The sequence below is a fragment of the Oncorhynchus masou genome, unplaced genomic scaffold (assembly GCF_036934945.1).
Source record: "Oncorhynchus masou masou isolate Uvic2021 unplaced genomic scaffold, UVic_Omas_1.1 unplaced_scaffold_2257, whole genome shotgun sequence".
NCBI lineage: Eukaryota > Metazoa > Chordata > Actinopteri > Salmoniformes > Salmonidae > Oncorhynchus > Oncorhynchus masou.
In genome coordinates, this window is record NW_027008729.1 from 30,001 (window position 1) to 50,000 (window position 20,000).

At 47.1% G+C, this 20,000-nt stretch overlaps 1 pseudogene; it reads right to left on the minus strand.

The window, feature by feature from the left end:
- The window catches only part of LOC135533162 (RNA binding protein fox-1 homolog 1-like), a 51,979-nt pseudogene that overhangs the window by 27,206 nt on the left and 4,773 nt on the right, over positions 1-20,000 (minus strand).

The window sequence follows — 20,000 nt, forward strand, 5'->3', positions numbered from 1 at the left end:
ACAGACACTGATGACTGGAGAGAACTGAGACTCTAGGGAGGGAGGGAGGGAGGGGGGGAGGGGAGGGAGAGAGAAACAGACACTGATGACTGGAGAGAACTGAGACTCTAGGGAGGGAGGGAGGGGAGGTGTGGAGGGAGAGAGAAACAGACACTGATGACTGGAGAGAACTGAGACTCTAGGGAGGGAGGGAGGGAGGGAGGGAGAGGGAGGAGAGGAGGGAGGGAGGGAGGGAGGAGGGAGGGAGAGAAACAGACACTGATGACTAGAGAGAACTGAGACTCTAGGGAGGGAGGGAGGGAGGGAGGGAGAGAGAAACAGACACTGATGACTAGAGAGAACTGAGACTCTAGGGAGGGAGGGAGGGAGGTGTGGAGGGAGAGAGAAACAGACACTGATGACTGGAGAGAACTGAGACTCTAGGGAGGGAGGGAGGGAGGTGTGGAGGGAGAGAGAGAGAGAAACAGACACTGATGACTAGAGAGAACTGAGACTCTAGGGAGGGAGGGAGGTGTGGAGGGAGAGAGAGAGAAACAGACACTGATGACTAGAGAGAACTGAGACTCTAGGGAGGGAGGGAGGGGGAGGGGGGGAGGAGGGAGAGAGAAACAGACACTGATGACTAGAGAGAACTGAGACTCTAGGGAGGGAGGTGTGGAGGGAGAGAGAGAGAGACAGAGAGAGAGCTGAGACTCTAGGGAGGGGGGGAGGGAGGGAGAGAGAAGGACACTGATGACTGGATGACCATAGGAGCCCCCAGGTGAGTTCAACAGGGGAACAACTTCAGTCTATGTAACATGTACAGTGAGCTCCAAAGGCATCGGGCCACATTGTTTTGTTGTTCTGGCTCTGTACTCCAGAACTTTGAAATGATACAACGACTACGAGGTTAAAGTGCAGACTGTCAGCTTTAATTTGAGGGTATTTTCATCCATATTGGGTGAACCGTTTAGATATTACAGAACTTTTTTGTACATAGTCCTCCCATTTTAGGGGACCAAAAGTATTGGGACAAATGTGTGTCTTTAAAGTAGTTTAAAGTTGAGTATTTAGTCCCAAAGTTCTAGCACACATTGACTACATCAAGCTTGTGACTCTACAAACTTGTTGGTTGTGTTTGCTGTTTGTTTTGGTTGTGTTTCAGATTATTTGGTGCCCAATAGAAATGAAGGGTAAATAATGTATTGTCATTTTGGAGTCACTTTTATTGTAAATAAGAATAGATGATGTTTCTAAACACTTCTACAGTAATGTGGATGCTGGCGTGATTACAGATAGACTCGAATGGATCCTGAATAATGATGAATGAGAGAGTTATAGACGTCCCCCCAACCAATGTTATTGTAGAGATTGGCATCTCTTGGGGGGTGATTGGCATCTCTTGGAGGGGTGATTGGCATCTCTTGGGGGGGTGATTGGCATCTCTTGGGGGGTGATTGGCATCTCTTGGGGGGTGATTGGCATCTCTTGGGGGTGATTGGCATCTCTTGGGGGGTGATTGGCATCTCTTGGGAGGTGATTGGCATCTCTTGGAGGGGTGATTGGCATCTCTTGGGGGTGATTGGCATCTCTTGGGGGTGATTGGCATCTCTTGGGGGGTGATTGGCATCTCTTGGGGAGGTGATTGGCATCTCTTGGGGGGGTGAATGGCATCTCTTGGGGGGTGAATGGCATCTCTTGGGGAGGTGATTGGCATCTCTTGGGGGGTGAATGGCATCTCTTGGGGGGGGTGATTGGCATCTCTTGGGGAGGTGATTGGCATCTCTTGGGGAGGTGATTGGCATCTCTTGGGAGGTGATTGGCATCTCTTGGGGGGGGTGAATGGCATCTCTTGGGGGGGTGATTGGCATCTCTTGGGGAGGTGATTGGCATCTCTTGGGGGGTGAATGGCATCTCTTGGGGGGGTGATTGGCATCTCTTGGGGGTGATTGGCATCTCTTGGGAGGGTGATTGGCATCTCTTGGGGGTGAATGGCATCTCTTGGGGGGCGGGGTGATTGGCGTCTCTTGGGGGGGTGATAGGCATCTCTTGGGGAGGTGATTGGCATCTCTTGGGAGGGTGATTGGCATCTCTTGGGGGGTGAATGGCATCTCTTGGGGGGTGATTGGCATCTCTTGGGGGGTGTGATTGGCATCTCTTGGGGGGTGATTGGCATCTCTTGGGGGGGTGATTGGCATCTCTTGGGGGGGTGATTGGCATCTCTTGGGGGGTGATTGGCATCTCTTGGGGGTGATTGGCATCTCTTGGGAGATGATTGGCATCTCTTGGGAGGTGATTGGCATCTCTTGGAGGGGTGATTGGCATCTCTTGGGGGTGATTGGCATCTCTTGGGGGGGGTGATTGGCATCTCTTGGGGGGGTGATTGGCATCTCTTGGGGAGGTGATTGGCATCTCTTGGGGGGTGAATGGCATCTCTTGGGGGGGTGAATGGCATCTCTTGGGGAGGTGATTGGCATCTCTTGGGGGGTGAATGGCATCTCTTGGGGGGGTGATTGGCATCTCTTGGGAGGTGATTGGCATCTCTTGGGGAGGTGATTGGCATCTCTTGGGGAGGTGATTGGCATCTCTTGGGGGTGAATGGCATCTCTTGGGGGGGTGATTGGCATCTCTTGGGGAGGTGATTGGCATCTCTTGGGGGGTGAATGGCATCTCTTGGGGGGGGGTGATTGGCATCTCTTGGGGGGTGATTGGCATCTCTTGGGAGGGTGATTGGCATCTCTTGGGGAGGTGATTGGCATCTCTTGGGGGGTGATTGGCATCTCTTGGGGGGGTGATTGGCATCTCTTGGGGGGTGATTGGCATCTCTTGGGGGTGATTGGCATCTCTTGGGAGGGTGATTGGCATCTCTTGGGGAGGTGATTGGCATCTCTTGGGGGGGGGGTGATTGGCATCTCTTGGGGGGGTTATTGGCATCTCTTGGGGGGTGAATGGCATCTCTTGGGGGGGGTGATTGGCGTCTCTTGGGGGGTGATTGGCATCTCTTGGGGAGGTGATTGGCATCTCTTGGGAGGGTGATTGGCATCTCTTGGGGGTGAATGGCATCTCTTGGGGGGGTGATTGGCATCTCTTGGGGGGTGTGATTGGCATCTCTTGGGGGGTGATTGGCATCTCTTGGGGGGTGATTGGCATCTCTTGGGGGGTGATTAGCATCTCTTGGGGGTGATTAGCATCTCTTGGGGGGTGATTGGCATCTCTTGGGGGTGATTGGCATCTCTTGGGGGGTGAATGGCATCTCTTGGGGGGGTGATTTGGCGTCTCTTGGGGGTAATTGGCATCTCTTGGGGAGGTGATTGGCATCTCTTGGGAGGGTGATTGGCATCTCTTGGGGGGGTGAATGGCATCTCTTGGGGGTGATTGGCGTCTCTTGGGGGGGTGATTGGCATCTCTTGGGGGGGTGATTGGCATCTCTTGGAGGGGTTGATTGGCATCTCTTGGGGGGTGATTGGCATCTCTTGGAGGGGTTGATTGGCATCTCTTGGGGGGGTGATTGGCATCTCTTGGGGAGGTGATTGGCATCTCTTGGGGGGTGATTGGCATCTCTTGGGGGGTGATTGGCATCTCTTGGGGGGGTGATTGGCATCTCTTGGGGGGGTGATTGGCATCTCTTGGAGGGGTGATTGGCATCTCTTGGGGGTGATTGGCATCTCTTGGGGGGGTGATTGGCATCTCTTGGGGGGGTGATTGGCATCTCTTGGGGGTGATTGGCATCTCTTGGGGGGTGATTGGTATCTCTTGGGGGGTGATTGGCATCTCTTGGGGGGGTGATTGGCATCTCTTGGGGGGTGATTGGCATCTCTTGGGGGTGATTGGCATCTCTTGGGGGGTGATTGGCATCTCTTGGGGGGGTGATTGGCATCTCTTGGGAGATGATTGGCATCTCTTGGGCGGGTGATTGGCATATCTTGGGGGTGATTGGTATCTCTTGGGGGGTGATTGGCATCTCTTGGGGGGTGATTGGCATCTCTTGGGGGGTGATTGGCATCTCTTGGGGGTGATTGGCATCTCTTGGGCGGGTGATTGGCATCTCTTGGGGGGTGATTGGCATCTCTTGGGGGGTGATATTTGTACATTTTAGGTTTCTGCATTCTTCATCATCAGATTTAGATTAGATGTGAAATGTTAAAAATAAACTTTAGGCTTTTTCACGTCCAGGAAGTTGTTCGAAAAGGCAAAGAATGTGTTGTTGCCTAATTGTTTTCCGACTAGGTTTCTACACTACTTTCCTTCTATCTATAGAATTTCTAGATTTTCTCAATTTTATTCAGTTCCTTTGGCTTTGATGTCTCCTGGTTGAGTTTTGCTGTTCAAGTATATGTATGTGTTTATTTAACCTTTTATTTAACTCGACAAGTCAGTTAGAGAACAAATTCGTACTTACAATGACGGCCTACACTGGCCAGACGACTGTGATTTTGCTGTGATCTCATTGGAGTGTTAGTTGCCTGACTGTGAACACTGAGAGACTCTGGGTTGAGGTCAGTGATAAAGTAGTCTACAGTACTACTGCCAAGGGATGAGCTATAGGTGTACCTACACTAGGATTCCCCTCGAAGCCTACTGTACCATTGACTATATACATACCCACCTTTGACTATGTACATATTGACAGAGTTGCAGAGGTCCTAACCCATTTTTGTTTTCTGTTTTGTTGTAGTTGTGTCTAGGGGGCATATTAGGGAGGGGATGATGTTACCTCCAGGTAGGTGTTGGTCTCTCTCTCTCTCACTCTCTCTTCTCTCTCTCTCTCTCTCTCCTCTCTCTCTCTCTCTCTCTCTCTCTCTCTCTCTCTCTCTCTCTCTCCCTCTCTCTCTCTCTCTCTCTCTCTCTCTCTCTCTCTCTCTCTCTCTCTCTCTCACTCTCTCTCTCACTCTCTCTCACTCTCTCTCACTTTCTCTCTCACTCTCTCTCAATTCAATTCAATTCAAGGGCTTTATTGGCATGGGAAACATGTGTTAACATTGCCAAAGCAAGTAAGGTATATAATATATAAAGTGAAATAAACAATAAAAATTAACAGTAGACGTCACACATACAGAAGTTTCAAAACAATAAAGACATTACAAATGTCGTATTATATATATATATATATACAGTGTTTTTACAATGTACAAATGGTAAAGGACACAAGATAAAATAAATAAGCATAGATATGGGTTGTATTTACAATGGTGCGTGTTCTACACTGGTTGCCCTTTTCTCGTGGCAACAGGTCACAAATCTTGCTGCTCTGATGGCACACTGTGGAATTTCACCCAGTAGATATGGGAGTTTTCAAAATTGGATTTGTTTTCGAATTCTTTGTGGATCTGTGTAATCTGAGGAAATTTGTCTCTCTAATATGGTCATACATTTGGCAGGAGGTTAGGAAGTGCAGCTCAGTTTCCACCTCATTTTGTGGGCAGTGAACACATAGCCTGTCTTCTCTTGAGAGCCATGTCTGCCTACGGCGGCCTTTCTCAATAGCAAGGCTATGCTCGCTGAGTCTGTACATAGTCAAAGCTTTCCTTAATTTTGGGTCAGTTACAGTGGTCAGGTATTCTGCCGCTGTGTACTCTCTGTGTAGGGCCAAATAGCATTCTAGTTTGCTCTGTTTTTTTGTTAATTCTTTCCAATGTGTCAAGTAATTATCTTTTTGTTTTCTCTTGATTTGGTTGGGTCTAATTGTGCTGCTGTCATGGGGCTCTGTAGGGTGTGTTTGTGAACAGAGCCCCAGGACCAGCTTGCTTAGGGACTCTTCTCCAGGTTCATCTCTCTGTAGGTGATGGCTTTGTTGTGGAAGGTTTGGGAATCGCTTCCTTTTAGGTGTTTGTAGAATTTAACAGCTCTTTTCTGGATTTTGATAATTAGTGGGTATCGGCCTAGTCTCTCTCCCCTATCTCCCTCTCCCCTCTCTCCCTCTCCGTCTCTCTCTCTCTCTCTCTCTCTCTCTCTCTCTCACTCTCTCTCTCTCTCTCTCTCTCTCTCTCTCTCTCTCACTCTCTCTATCTCTCTCTCTCTCTCTCTCTGTCTCTCTCTGTCTCTCTCTGTCTCTCTCTCAGTCAATTTCAATTCAATTCAATTCAAGGGCTTTATTGGCATGGGAAACATGTGTTAACATTGCCAAAGCAAGTGAGGTAGATAATATATAAAGTGAATATTTAAAGTGAAATAAACAATAAAAATTAACAGTAAACATAACACATACAGAAGTTTCAAAACAATAAAGACATTACACATGTCATATTATATATATATACAATGTTTTAACAATGTACAAATGGTAAAGTACACAAGAAAAAATATCTCTCTCTCTCTGTCTCTCTCTCTCTCACTCTCTCTCTCTCTCTCTCTCTCTCTCTATCTCTCTCTCTCTACTTTAACAGAGAGCAGACAGTGGAGGGGGTTGACGTCACTCTATAAACAGGCCAGCCAGATGAGGTAATCTCTCTCTACTCCCCCCACCTCTCTCTCTCTCTTGCCTCGTGCCTCAACATATAGAATCAGACTATAGAGCGAGCGAGAAAAGAGAGGGGGGTGAGTGTGATAGAGAAAGACAGAGTGGGCAGTGAGTGGGATAGAGAAAGACAGAGTGGGGGTGAGTGGGATAGAGAAAGACAGAGTGGGGGGGATGAATGGGATAGAGAAACACAGAGTGGGGGGTGAGTGGGATAGAGAAAGACAGAGTGGGGGTGAGTGGGATAGAGAAAGACAGAGGGGGGTGGAGTGGGATAGAGAAAGACAGAGAGGGGGAGTGAGTAGGATAGAGAAAGACAGAGTGGGGGTGAGTTGGATAGAGAAGGACAGAGTGGGGGTGAGTGGGATAGAGAAAGACAGAGTGGGGGGTGAGTGGGATAGAGAAGGACAGAGTGGGGGGTGAGTGGGATAGAGAAAGACAGAGTGGGGGGGTGAGTGGGATAGAGAAAGACAGAGTGGGAAAGCGGACTAAAGAAACAGGGAAAGGAGAGGGTTGATTAAGTGGGAGCAGGAGTGTAAGACGGAGAGAGAAATAAAAAAGACAGACGGGGTGGGGTAATGAGGGAGAAAGGAGGGAGAGGTTTTCCAGATGTACAACTCATTTTCCTGCTCTGTGTCTTTCCTCTACTAGAATTATGAGAAGTGTGATGCTACACCCTCTCTCCCTCTCCCCTCTCTCCCTCTCCCCTCTCTCCCTCTCCGCCTCTCTCATCCTCCCCTCTCTGTCTCTCTCCCCTATCTCCCTCTCCCCTCTCTCCCTCTCCGCCTCTCTCCTCCTCCCCCTCTCTGTCTCTCTCCCTCTGCGCTCTCTTCTTCTCTCTTCCTTTCCCCTCTCTCCATCTCTCCCCCTCCTCTGACTCCGTCTCTCTCCTTCTCCCCTCTCTCCGTCTATTTCCCTCTCCCCTCTCTCCTTCATCACTTCTCTTCTCCTAGTTCTCTCCTTCATCACTTCTCTTCTCCTAGTTCTCTCCTTCATCACTTCTCTTCTCCTAGTTCTCTCCTTCATCACTTCTCTTCTCCTAGTTCTCTCCTTCATCACTTCTCTTCTCCTAGTTCTCTCCTTCATCACTTCTCTTCTCCTAGTTCTCTCCTTCATCACTTCTCTTCTCCTAGTTCTCTCCTTCCAAGCTAAAGACTAATAACACATGCATGAAACAACTTTAAAAGACAAGCAAGAAAATTAAAACTAAGCGTTTTTTCTCAGTGCTTGAGGGAGAAAATATTTCTCATTACCATACAAACTAATACTGAATTGTATTGCACTCTGGGTGAATGGCAATATCCATATTTATGATAGAGAGAGAGACAATAAATCAAATGACTACCACAGGATGTTTGTGTCTAGACAGAAGCATCCCAAAAACAGCTTTCAACATCAGATGAATTCTATTAATGAAACAACGAATCAGAACACAGCTTGAGACCTGCTGTGAAGGCCTCGGATCACCTAGTGCTTTGAGGAGAATAGTGTACACTAGGTCCAATTCTGTAGCCTTGTGAAGGGTATAGTGCACGCTAGGTCCAAATCTGCATCCTTGTGAAGGGTATAGTGTACACTAGGTACAATTATGCAGCCTTGTGAAGGGTATAGTGTACACTAGGTACAAATCTGCAGCCTTGTGAAGGGTACAGTGTACACTAGGTACAATTCTGCAGCCGTGTGAAGGGTACAGTGTACACTAGGACCAAATCTGCAGCCTTGTGAAGGGTACAGTGTACACTAGGTACAATTCTGCAGCCGTGTGAAGGGTACAGTGTACACTAGGACCAAATCTGCAGCCTTGTGAAGGGTATAGTGTACACTAGGTACAATTCTGCAGCCGTGTGAAGGGTACAGTGTACACTAGGACCAAATCTGCAGCCTTGTGCAGGGTATAGTGTACACTAGGTACAATTCTGCAGCCGTGTGAAGGGTACAGTGTACACTAGGACCAAATCTGCAGCCTTGTGAAGGGTATAGTGTACACTAGGTACAATTCTGCAGCCGTGTGAAGGGTACAGTGTACACTAGGACCAAATCTGCAGCCTTGTGAAGGGTATAGTGTACACTAGGTACAATTCTGCAGCCGTGTGAAGGGTACAGTGTACACTAGGACCAAATCTGCAGCCTTGTGAAGGGTATAGTGTACACTAGGTACAATTCTGCAGCCGTGTGAAGGGTACAGTGTACACTAGGACCAAATCTGCAGCCGTGTGAAGGGTACAGTGTACACTAGGTACAATTCTGCAGCCTTGTGAAGGGTATAGTGTACACTAGGTACAATTCTGCAGCCTTGTGAAGGGTATAGTGTACACTAGGTACAATTCTGCAGCCTTGTGAAGGGTATAGTGTACACTAGGACCAAATCTGCAGCCGTGTGAAGGGTACAGTGTACACTAGGTACAATTCTGCAGCCTTGTGAAGGGTATAGTGTACACTAGGTACAATTCTGCAGCCTTGTGAAGGGTATAGTGTACACTAGGTACAATTCTGCAGCCTTGTGAAGGGTATAGTGTACACTAGGTACAATTCTGCAGCCGTGTGAAGGGTACAGTGTACACTAGGTACAATTATGCAGCCGTGTGAAGGGTATAGTATACACTAGGACCAATTCTGAAGCAGTGTGAAGGGTACAGTGTACACTAGGTACAATTCTGCAGCCTTGTGAAGGGTACAGTGTACACTAGGACCAAATCTGCAGCCTTGTGAAGGGTACAGTGTACACTAGGTACAATTCTGCAGCCGTGTGAAGGGTACAGTGTACACTAGGACCAAATCTGCAGCCTTGTGAAGGGTATAGTGTACACTAGGTACAATTCTGCAGCCGTGTGAAGGGTACAGTGTACACTAGGACCAAATCTGCAGCCTTGTGAAGGGTATAGTGTACACTAGGTACAATTCTGCAGCCGTGTGAAAGGTACAGTGTACACTAGGACCAAATCTGCAGCCTTGTGAAGGGTATAGTGTACACTAGGTACAATTCTGCAGCCGTGTGAAGGGTACAGTGTACACTAGGACCAAATCTGCAGCCTTGTGAAGGGTATAGTGTACACTAGGTACAATTCTGCAGCTGTGTGAAGGGTACAGTGTACACTAGGACCAAATCTGCAGCCGTGTGAAGGGTACAGTGTACACTAGGTACAATTCTGCAGCCTTGTGAAGGGTATAGTGTACACTAGGTACAATTCTGCAGCCTTGTGAAGGGTACAGTGTACACTAGGTACAATTCTACAGCCTTGTGAAGGGTATAGTGTACACTAGGTACAATTCTGCAGCCGTGTGAAGGGTACAGTGTACACTAGGTACAATTCTGCAGCCGTGTGAAGGGTATAGTGTACACTAGGACCAATTCTGCAGCCGTGTGAAGGGTACAGTGTACACTAGGTACAATTTTGCAGCCTTGTGAAGGGTATAGTGTACACTAGGACCAATTCTGCAGCTTTGTGAAGGGTATAATGTACACTAGGACCAATTCTGCATTCTTGTGAAGGGTACAGTGTACACTAGGACCAATTCTGAAGCCGTGTGAAGGGTACAGTGTACACTAGGTACAATTCTGCAGCCTTGTGAAGGGTATAGTGTACACTAGGACCAAATCTGCAGCCTTGTGAAGTGTACAGTGTACACTAGGTACAATTCTGCAGCCGTGTGAAAGGTACAGTGTACACTAGGACCAAATCTGCAGCCTTGTGAAGGGTATAGTGTACACTAGGTACAATTCTGCAGCCGTGTGAAGGGTACAGTGTACACTAGGACCAAATCTGCAGCCTTGTGAAGGGTATAGTGTACACTAGGTACAATTCTGCAGCCGTGTGAAGGGTACAGTGTACACTAGGACCAAATCTGCAGCCTTGTGCAGGGTATAGTGTACACTAGGTACAATTCTGCAGCCGTGTGAAGGGTACAGTGTACACTAGGACCAAATCTGCAGCCTTGTGAAGGGTATAGTGTACACTAGGTACAATTCTGCAGCCGTGTGAAGGGTACAGTGTACACTAGGACCAAATCTGCAGCCTTGTGAAGGGTATAGTGTACACTAGGTACAATTCTGCAGCCGTGTGATGGGTACAGTGTACACTAGGACCAAATCAGCAGCCTTGTGAAGGGTATAGTGTACACTAGGTACAATTCTGCAGCTGTGTGAAGGGTACAGTGTACACTAGGACCAAATCTGCAGCCGTGTGAAGGGTACAGTGTACACTAGGTACAATTCTGCAGCCTTGTGAAGGGTATAGTGTACACTAGGTCCAATTCTGCAGCCTTGTGAAGGGTATAGTGTACACTAGGACCAAATCTGCAGCCGTGTGAAGGGTACAGTGTACACTAGGTACAATTCTGCAGCCTTGTGAAGGGTATAGTGTACACTAGGTACAATTCTGCAGCCTTGTGAAGGGTATAGTGTACACTAGGTACAATTCTGCAGCCTTGTGAAGGGTATAGTGTACACTAGGTACAATTCTGCAGCCGTGTGAAGGGTACAGTGTGCACTAGGTACAATTCTGCAGCCGTGTGAAGGGTATAGTGTACACTAGGACCAATTCTGAATCCGTGTGAAGGGTACAGTGTACACTAGGTACAATTTTGCAGCCTTGTGAAGGGTATAGTGTACACTAGGACCAATTCTGCAGCTTTGTGAAGGGTATAATGTACACTAGGACCAATTCTGCATTCTTGTGAAGGGTACAGTGTACACTAGGTACAATTCTGCAGCCTTGTGAAGGGTATAGTGTACACTAGGTACAATTCTGCAGCCTTGTGAAGGGTACAGTGTACACTAGGACCAAATCTGCAGCCTTGTGAAGGGTATAGTGTACACTAGGACCAAATCTGCAGCCTTGTGAAGGGTATAGTGTACACTAGGTACAATTCTGCAGCCGTGTGAAGGGTACAGTGTACACTAGGACCAAATCTGCAGCCTTGTGAAGGGTAATGTGTACACTAGGTACAATTCTGCAGCCGTGTGAAGGGTACAGTGTACACTAGGACCAAATCTGCAGCCTTGTGAAGGGTATAGTGTACACTAGGTACAATTCTGCAGCCGTGTGAAGGGTACAGTGTACACTAGGACCAAATCTGCAGCCTTGTGAAGGGTATAGTGTACACTAGGTACAATTCTGCAGCTGTGTGAAGGGTACAGTGTACACTAGGACCAAATCTGCAGCCGTGTGAAGGGTACAGTGTACACTAGGTACAATTCTGCAGCCTTGTGAAAGGGTATAGTGTACACTAGGTACAATTCTGCAGCCTTGTGAAGGGTACAGTGTACACTAGGTACAATTCTGCAGCCTTGTGAAGGGTATAGTGTACACTAGGTACAATTCTGCAGCCGTGTGAAGGGTACAGTGTACACTAGGTACAATTCTGCAGCCGTGTGAAGGGTATAGTGTACACTAGGACCAATTCTGCAGACGTGTGAAGGGTACAGTGTACACTAGGTACAATTTTGCAGCCTTGTGAAGGGTATAGTGTACACTAGGACCAATTCTGCAGCTTTGTGAAGGGTATAATGTACACTAGGACCAATTCTGCATTCTTGTGAAGGGTACAGTGTACACTAGGACCAATTCTGAAGCCGTGTGAAGGGTACAGTGTACACTAGGTACAATTCTGCAGCCTTGTGAAGGGTATAGTGTACACTAGGACCAAATCTGCAGCCTTGTGAAGGGTACAGTGTACACTAGGTACAATTCTGCAGCCGTGTGAAAGGTACAGTGTACACTAGGACCAAATCTGCAGCCTTGTGAAGGGTATAGTGTACACTAGGTACAATTCTGCAGCCGTGTGAAGGGTACAGTGTACACTAGGACCAAATCTGCAGCCTTGTGAAGGGTATAGTGTACACTAGGTACAATTCTGCAGCCGTGTGAAGGGTACAGTGTACACTAGGACCAAATCTGCAGCCTTGTGCAGGGTATAGTGTACACTAGGTACAATTCTGCAGCCGTGTGAAGGGTACAGTGTACACTAGGACCAAATCTGCAGCCTTGTGAAGGGTATAGTGTACACTAGGTACAATTCTGCAGCCGTGTGAAGGGTACAGTGTACACTAGGACCAAATCTGCAGCCTTGTGAAGGGTATAGTGTACACTAGGTACAATTCTGCAGCCGTGTGTTGGGTACAGTGTACACTAGGACCAAATCAGCAGCCGTGTGAAGGGTATAGTGTACACTAGGTACAATTCTGCAGCTGTGTGAAGGGTACAGTGTACACTAGGACCAAATCTGCAGCCGTGTGAAGGGTACAGTGTACACTAGGTACAATTCTGCAGCCTTGTGAAGGGTATAGTGTACACTAGGTCCAATTCTGCAGCCTTGTGAAGGGTATAGTGTACACTAGGACCAAATCTGCAGCCGTGTGAAGGGTACAGTGTACACTAGGTACAATTCTGCAGCCTTGTGAAGGGTATAGTGTACACTAGGTACAATTCTGCAGCCTTGTGAAGGGTATAGTGTACACTAGGTACAATTCTGCAGCCTTGTGAAGGGTATAGTGTACACTAGGTACAATTCTGCAGCCGTGTGAAGGGTACAGTGTACACTAGGTACAATTCTGCAGCCGTGTGAAGGGTATAGTGTACACTAGGACCAATTCTGAATCCGTGTGAAGGGTACAGTGTACACTAGGTACAATTTTGCAGCCTTGTGAAGGGTATAGTGTACACTAGGACCAATTCTGCAGCTTTGTGAAGGGTATAATGTACACTAGGACCAATTCTGCATTCTTGTGAAGGGTACAGTGTACACTAGGTACAATTCTGCAGCCTTGTGAAGGGTATAGTGTACACTAGGTACAATTCTGCAGCCTTGTGAAGGGTACAGTGTACACTAGGACCAAATCTGCAGCCTTGTGAAGGGTATAGTGTACACTAGGACCAAATCTGCAGCCTTGTGAAGGGTATAGTGTACACGCACGCACACACACACACACGCCTTACTATGGCCGAGACGATCTGAGCGTATACAAAAGTATAATATAACAGTAATACAGTGCCTTCCTTATTCTAATATGGATTAAATGAATAAAAATGACTTGTCTATCTACACACAATAACCCATAATGACATCACAATACCCCATAATGACATCACAATACCCCATAATGACATCACAATACCCCATAATGACATCACAATACCCCATAATGACCAAAAGAAAACAGTCAGTTGAGAACAAAATCGTATTTACAATGACGGCCTGCACCGGCCAAGCCCGGACGACAGTACTCTTTGGCCTGAATGCCAAGCATCACGTCTGGAGGAAACCTGGCACCATCTGTACGGTGAAGCACGGTGGTGGCAGCATCATGCTGTGGGGATGTTTTTCAGCGCAGGGACTTTGAGACTAGTCAGGATCGAGGAAAGATGAGCGAAGCAAAGTAGAGAGATCCTTGATGAAAACCTGCTCCAGGACACTCAGGACCTCAGACTGGGGTGAAGGTCCATCTTCCAACAGGACAACGACCCGAAGCACACAGCCAAGACTATGCAGCAGGTGCTTCGGGACAAGCCTCAATGTCCTACAGCAAAGCAGCTGAATAGGCTGTTTTCTAGTGACATTGATATGGATACATCCATAACAACGAGGAAAGAAAAGCCAACAACAACAACAACCACTTCAAGAGGAAACAGGAAACACTGTAAACGAGCTGCACTTCATTTTGTTTGACCCCTTTTTCCTTTTCCATTTCTTTGTTTGTTCCCATAAAGATGAAAAGATGATGCCATCTGATTCATGACTTCGACTGGCTGAGAAACGCTGCCTGCCCGCAGAATTGATGGGAAAGGATGTAAAATATATCACTAGCCACTTTAAACAATGCTACCTAATATAATGTTTACATACCCTACATTATTAATCTCATATGTATACGTATATACTGTACTCTATATCATCGACTGCATCCTTATGTAATACATGTATCACTAGCCACTTTAACTATGCCACTTTGTTTACATACTCATCTCATATGTATATACTGTACTCGATACCATCTACTGTATCTTGCCTATGCTGCTCTGTACCATCACTCATTCATATATCTTTATTTACATATTCTATAACCCCTTAAACTTGTGTGTATAAGGTAGTAGATTAGGAATTGTTAGCTAGATTACTTGTTGCTTATTACTACATTGTCGGAACTAGAAGCACAAGCATTTCGCCACACTCGCATTAACATCTGCTAACCATGTGTATGTGACGAATAAATTGTGATTTGATTTGATTTGGTAATCTATAACAGTAATATACAGTAACAGTATATATTCAAGATGTTGTAATGAAGTAGAGATGTCTCACTGTGGCTGTGGCTGAGACAGTCTGTATGCTGGTGTCCTGTCCACTCTGTTCACTGTGGTTCTGTGAAGTGGGGTACATGTTGAGGGGGTGTTCGCTGACGGGGGCTGTCCTGTGTAGACGGGGCGCAGGGTGAGGGTGTGAGGCGGTGAACTCAGCGGGCAGGCCGTTCTGAGGGGGGGGGCAAATTGGGCGGAGGGGCACGGCTGAGTCCTGGAGTCTGGAAGGGGAGGGGCCTCCTGGTTACCCTGCAGGGGAGAGGAGGGAGAGAGGGGGAGAGAGTTAGTACCAGACCAGATTGAACAATTAATACAAAAAAGTCAGCCAGTCAACCAACCAGCCAGTAAGTCAACCAGCCAGCCAGCCAGTAAGTCAACCAGCCAGCCAGCCAGTAAGTCAACCAGCCAGCCAGCCAGTCAGTCATCCATTCAGTCATCCATTCAGTCAGCCAGTCAGTCAACCAGCCAGTCAGTCATCCATTCATTCAGCCAGTCAGTAAGTCAACCAGCCAGTCAGTCATCCATTCATTCAGTCAGCCAGTCAGTCAACCAGCCAGTCAGTCATCCATTCATTCAGCCAGTCAGTAAGTCAACCAGCCAGCCAGTCAGTGAGGCAACCAGCCAGTCAACCAACCAGCCAGCCAGTCAGGTCAGTAAGTCAACCAGCCAGTCAACCAACCAACCAGCCAGTCAGGTCAGTAAGTCAACCAGCCAGTCAACCAGCCAGCCAGTCAACCAACCAGCCAGCCAGGTCAGTAAGTCAACCAGCCAGTAAACCAGCCAGCCAGTCAACCAACCAGCCAGCCAGGTCAGTAAGTCAACCAGCCAGCCAGCCAGCCAGTCAACCAGCCAGCCAGTCAACCAACCAGCCAGCCAGGTCAGTAAGTCAACCAGCCAGCCAGGTCAGTAAGTCAACCAGCCAGTCAACCAACCAGCCAGTCAGTCAGTCAACCAACCAGCCAGCTAACCAATCAGTCAGTCGGACAGCAATACTGTCAATCAATAAGTCAGTCAACCAGCCGGCTAACTAGCCAACCAGTCAGTCAGTCAACCAACCAGCCAGCTAACCAATCAGTCAGTCGGACAGCAATACAGTCAATCAATAAGTCAGTCAACCAACCGGCTAACTAGCCAACCAGTCAGTCAGTCAGTCAACCAACCAGCCAGCTAACCAATCAGTCAGTCGGACAGCAATACAGTCAATCAATAAGTCAGTCAACCAACCGGCTAACTAGCCAACCAGTCAGTCAGTCAGTCAACCAACCGGCTAACTAGCCAACCAGTCAGTCAGTCAGTCAACCAACCAGCCAGCCAACCAGTCAGTCGGACAGCAATACTGTCAATCAATAAGTCAGTCAACCAGCCAGCTAACCAACCTAGCCAACCAGTCAGTCAGTCAGTCAGTCAACCAACCAGCCAGCTAACCAACCAGTCAGTCGGACAGCAATACTGTCAATCAATAAGTCAGTCAACCAACCAGGCTAACAGTAGCCAACCAGTCAGTCAGTCAGTCAACCAACCAGCCAGCTAACCAACCAGTCAGTCGGACAGCAATACAGTCAATCAATAAGTCAGTCAACCAGTCTAACTAGCCAACCAGTCAGTCAGTCAACAATCAGCCAGCTAAACCAGTCAGTCGGACAGCAGTCAGTCAACTAACTAGCCAACCAGTCAGTCAGTCAACCAACCAGCCAGCTAACCCAGTCAGTCGGACAGCAATACAGTCAATCAATAAGTCAGTCAACCAACCGGCTAACTAGCCAACCAGTCAGTCAGTCAGTCAACCAACCAGCCAGCTAACCAACCAGTCAGTCGGACAGCAATACAGTCAATCAATAAGTCAGTCAACCAACCGGCTAACTAGCCAACCAGTCAGTCAGTCAGTCAACCAACCAGCCAGCTAACCAACCAGTCAGTCGGACAGCAATACAGTCAATCAATAAGTCAGTCAACCAACCGCTAACTAGCCAACCAGTCAGTCAGTCAGTCAGTCAACCAACCAGCCAGCTAACCAACCAGTCAGTCGGACAGCAATACAGTCAATCAATAAGTCAGTCAACCAACCGCTAACTAGCCAACCAGTCAGTCAGTCAGTCAACCAACCAGCCAGCTAACCAACCAGTCAGTCGGACAGCAATACAGTCAATCAATAAGTCAGTCAACCAACCGGCTAACTAGCCAACCAGTCAGTCAGTCAGTCAACCAACCAGCCAGCTAACCAACCAGTCAGTCGGACAGCAATACAGTCAATCAATAAGTCAGTCAACCAACCGCTAACTAGCCAACCAGTCAGTCAGTCAGTCAACCAACCAGCCAGCTAACCAACCAGTCAGTCGGACAGCAATACAGTCAATCAATAAGTCAGTCAACCAACCGGCTAACTAGCCAACCAGTCAGTCAGTCAGTCAGTCAACCAACCAGCCAGCGAACCAACCAGTCAGTCGGACAGCAATACAGTCAATCAATAAGTCAGTCAACCAACCGGCTAACTAGCCAACCAGTCAGTCAGTCAGTCAACCAACCAGCCAGCTAACCAACCAGTCAGTCGGACAGCAATACAGTCAATCAATAAGCCAGTCAACCAACCAATCAGTCAGTCAGTCTCATAGTGATTTGTAGCATGACAAACCAATAACTACTGTGGATGCTCAGACACACTCCGTTCATTCATCACTACACACACTCCCAAGACGAAGCCTCTCTGAGTACTACAGCAGCCAGCTCCAGAAGGGTCCCGAATTAAAATACCAAGAAGCATTAGCACAATGCAAACACTTTCACCTGTGTGTGTGTGTGTGTGTGTGTGTGTGTGTGTGTGTGTGTGTGTGTGTGTGTGTGTGTGTGTGTGTGTGTGTGTGTGTGTGTGTGTGTGTGTGTGTGTGTGTGTGTGTGTGTGTGGCACTACTCTGTAAATTGTGTCCTTGTTAAAACCCGCTCCGGCTCTTCCAAGCAGTTAAGTCACCTCAACTAGCTCAATTTCCACATTATGTATTGCAAGATTTAGTTTAGGGTTTAGTGAATGATTTGTCCATTAAACAAAAGCACCTTATTCCCTATATAGTTCACTTCTTTCACACCACCATCTATTATACTAGCAGGCTTCTCTCACACCACCATCTATTATACTAGCAGGCTTCTCTCACACCACCATCTATTATACTAGCAGGCTTCTCTCACACCACCATCTATTATACTAGCAGGCTTCTCTCACACCACCATCTATTATACTAGCAGGCTTCTCTCACACCACCATCTATTAGACTAGCAGGCTTCTCACACCACCATCTATTATACTAGCAGGCTTCTCTCACACCACCATCTATTATACTAGCAGGCTTCTCTCACACCACCATCTATTAGACTAGCAGGCTTCTCACACACCACCATCTATTATACTAGCAGGCTTCTCTCACACCACCATCTATTATACTAGCAGGCTTCTCTCACACCACCATCTATTATACTAGCAGGCTTCTCTCACACCACCATCTATTATACTAGCAGGCTTCTCTCACACCACCATCTATTTTACTAGCAGGCTTCTTTCACACCACCATCTATTTTACTAGCAGGCTTCTCTCACACCACCATCTATTTTACTAGCAGGCTTCTTTCACACCACCATCTATTTTACTAGCAGGCTTCTCTCACACCACCATCTATTATACTAGCAGGCTTCTCTCACACCACCATCTATTATACTAGCAGGCTTCTCTCACACCACCATCTATTATACTAGCAGGCTTCTCTCACACCACCATCTACTATACTAGCAGGCTTCTCTCACACCACCATCTATTATACTAGCAGGCTTCTCACACACCACCATCTATTATACTAGCAGGCTTCTCACACACCACCATCTATTTTACTAGCAGGCTTCTCTCACACCACCATGTATTTTACTAGCAGGCTTCTCACACACCACCATCTATTTTACTAGCAGGCTTCTCTCACACCACCATCTACTATACTAGCAGGCTTCTCTCACACCACCATCTATTATACTAGCAGGCTTCTCTCACACTACCATCTATTATACTAGCAGGCTTCTCTCACACCACCATCTATTTTACTAGCAGGCTTCTCTCACACCACCATCTATTATACTAGCAGGCTTCTCTCACACCACCATCTATTATACTAGCAGGCTTCTCTCACACCACCATCTATTTTACTAGCAGGCTTCTCTCACACCACCATCTATTATACTAGCAGGCTTCTCTCACACCACCATCTATTATACTAGCAGGCTTCTCTCACACCACCATCTATTTTACTAGCAGGCTTCTCTCACACCACCATCTATTTTACTAGCAGGCTTCTCTCACACCACCATCTATTTTACTAGCAGGCTTCTCTCACACCACCATCTATTATACTAGCAGGCTTCTCTCACACCACCATCTATTATACTAGCAGGCTTCTTTCACACCACCATCTATTTTACTAGCAGGCTTCTCTCACACCACCATCTATTTTACTAGCAGGCTTCTCTCACACCACCATCTACTATACTAGCAGGCTTCTCTCACACCACCATCTATTTTACTAGCAGGCTTCTCTCACACCACCATCTATTATACTAGCAGGCTTCTCTCACACCACCATCTATTATACTAGCAGGCTTCTCTCACACCACCATCTATTTTACTAGCAGGCTTCTCTCACACCACCATCTATTTTACTAGCAGGCTTCTCTCACACCACCATCTACTATACTAGCAGGCTTCTCTCACACCACCATCTATTTTACTTGCAGGCTTCTCTCACACCACCATCTATTATACTAGCAGGCTTCTCTCACACCACCATCTATTATACTAGCAGGCTTCTTTAAATAAATCTGTCAGTGATCAAACTGCTAAAGCAGGGTTGTCCAAGTCTGATGCCTTGCAGTACATGGGCAAAGTCTTGTTGAATAGCGACCTGGTCCCAATCACACACCCGCTGTCCGGTAAATGAACAACCGTTTACTTTTGAAGGGACAGACTTTATTATTATGACTCAATTATTAAAGGTACAATCGAATAATCAAATAATCAAATAATGAAATTTGATTATTCCGTTAATAATTAATTCAAATAATATAAAGTTGAGAAATGGGTCAATGTTGAGTCTGTTGATAGTGAAAATATGGTCCATGACTGGTGTCAAATTACAAATGAACTACTTACCACCCTCATGGTAATCCTGTGGAGCGACCCAATTTTTACCTTTATTTAACCAGGCAAGTCAGTTAAGAGCAAATTCTTATTTTCAATGACGGCCTG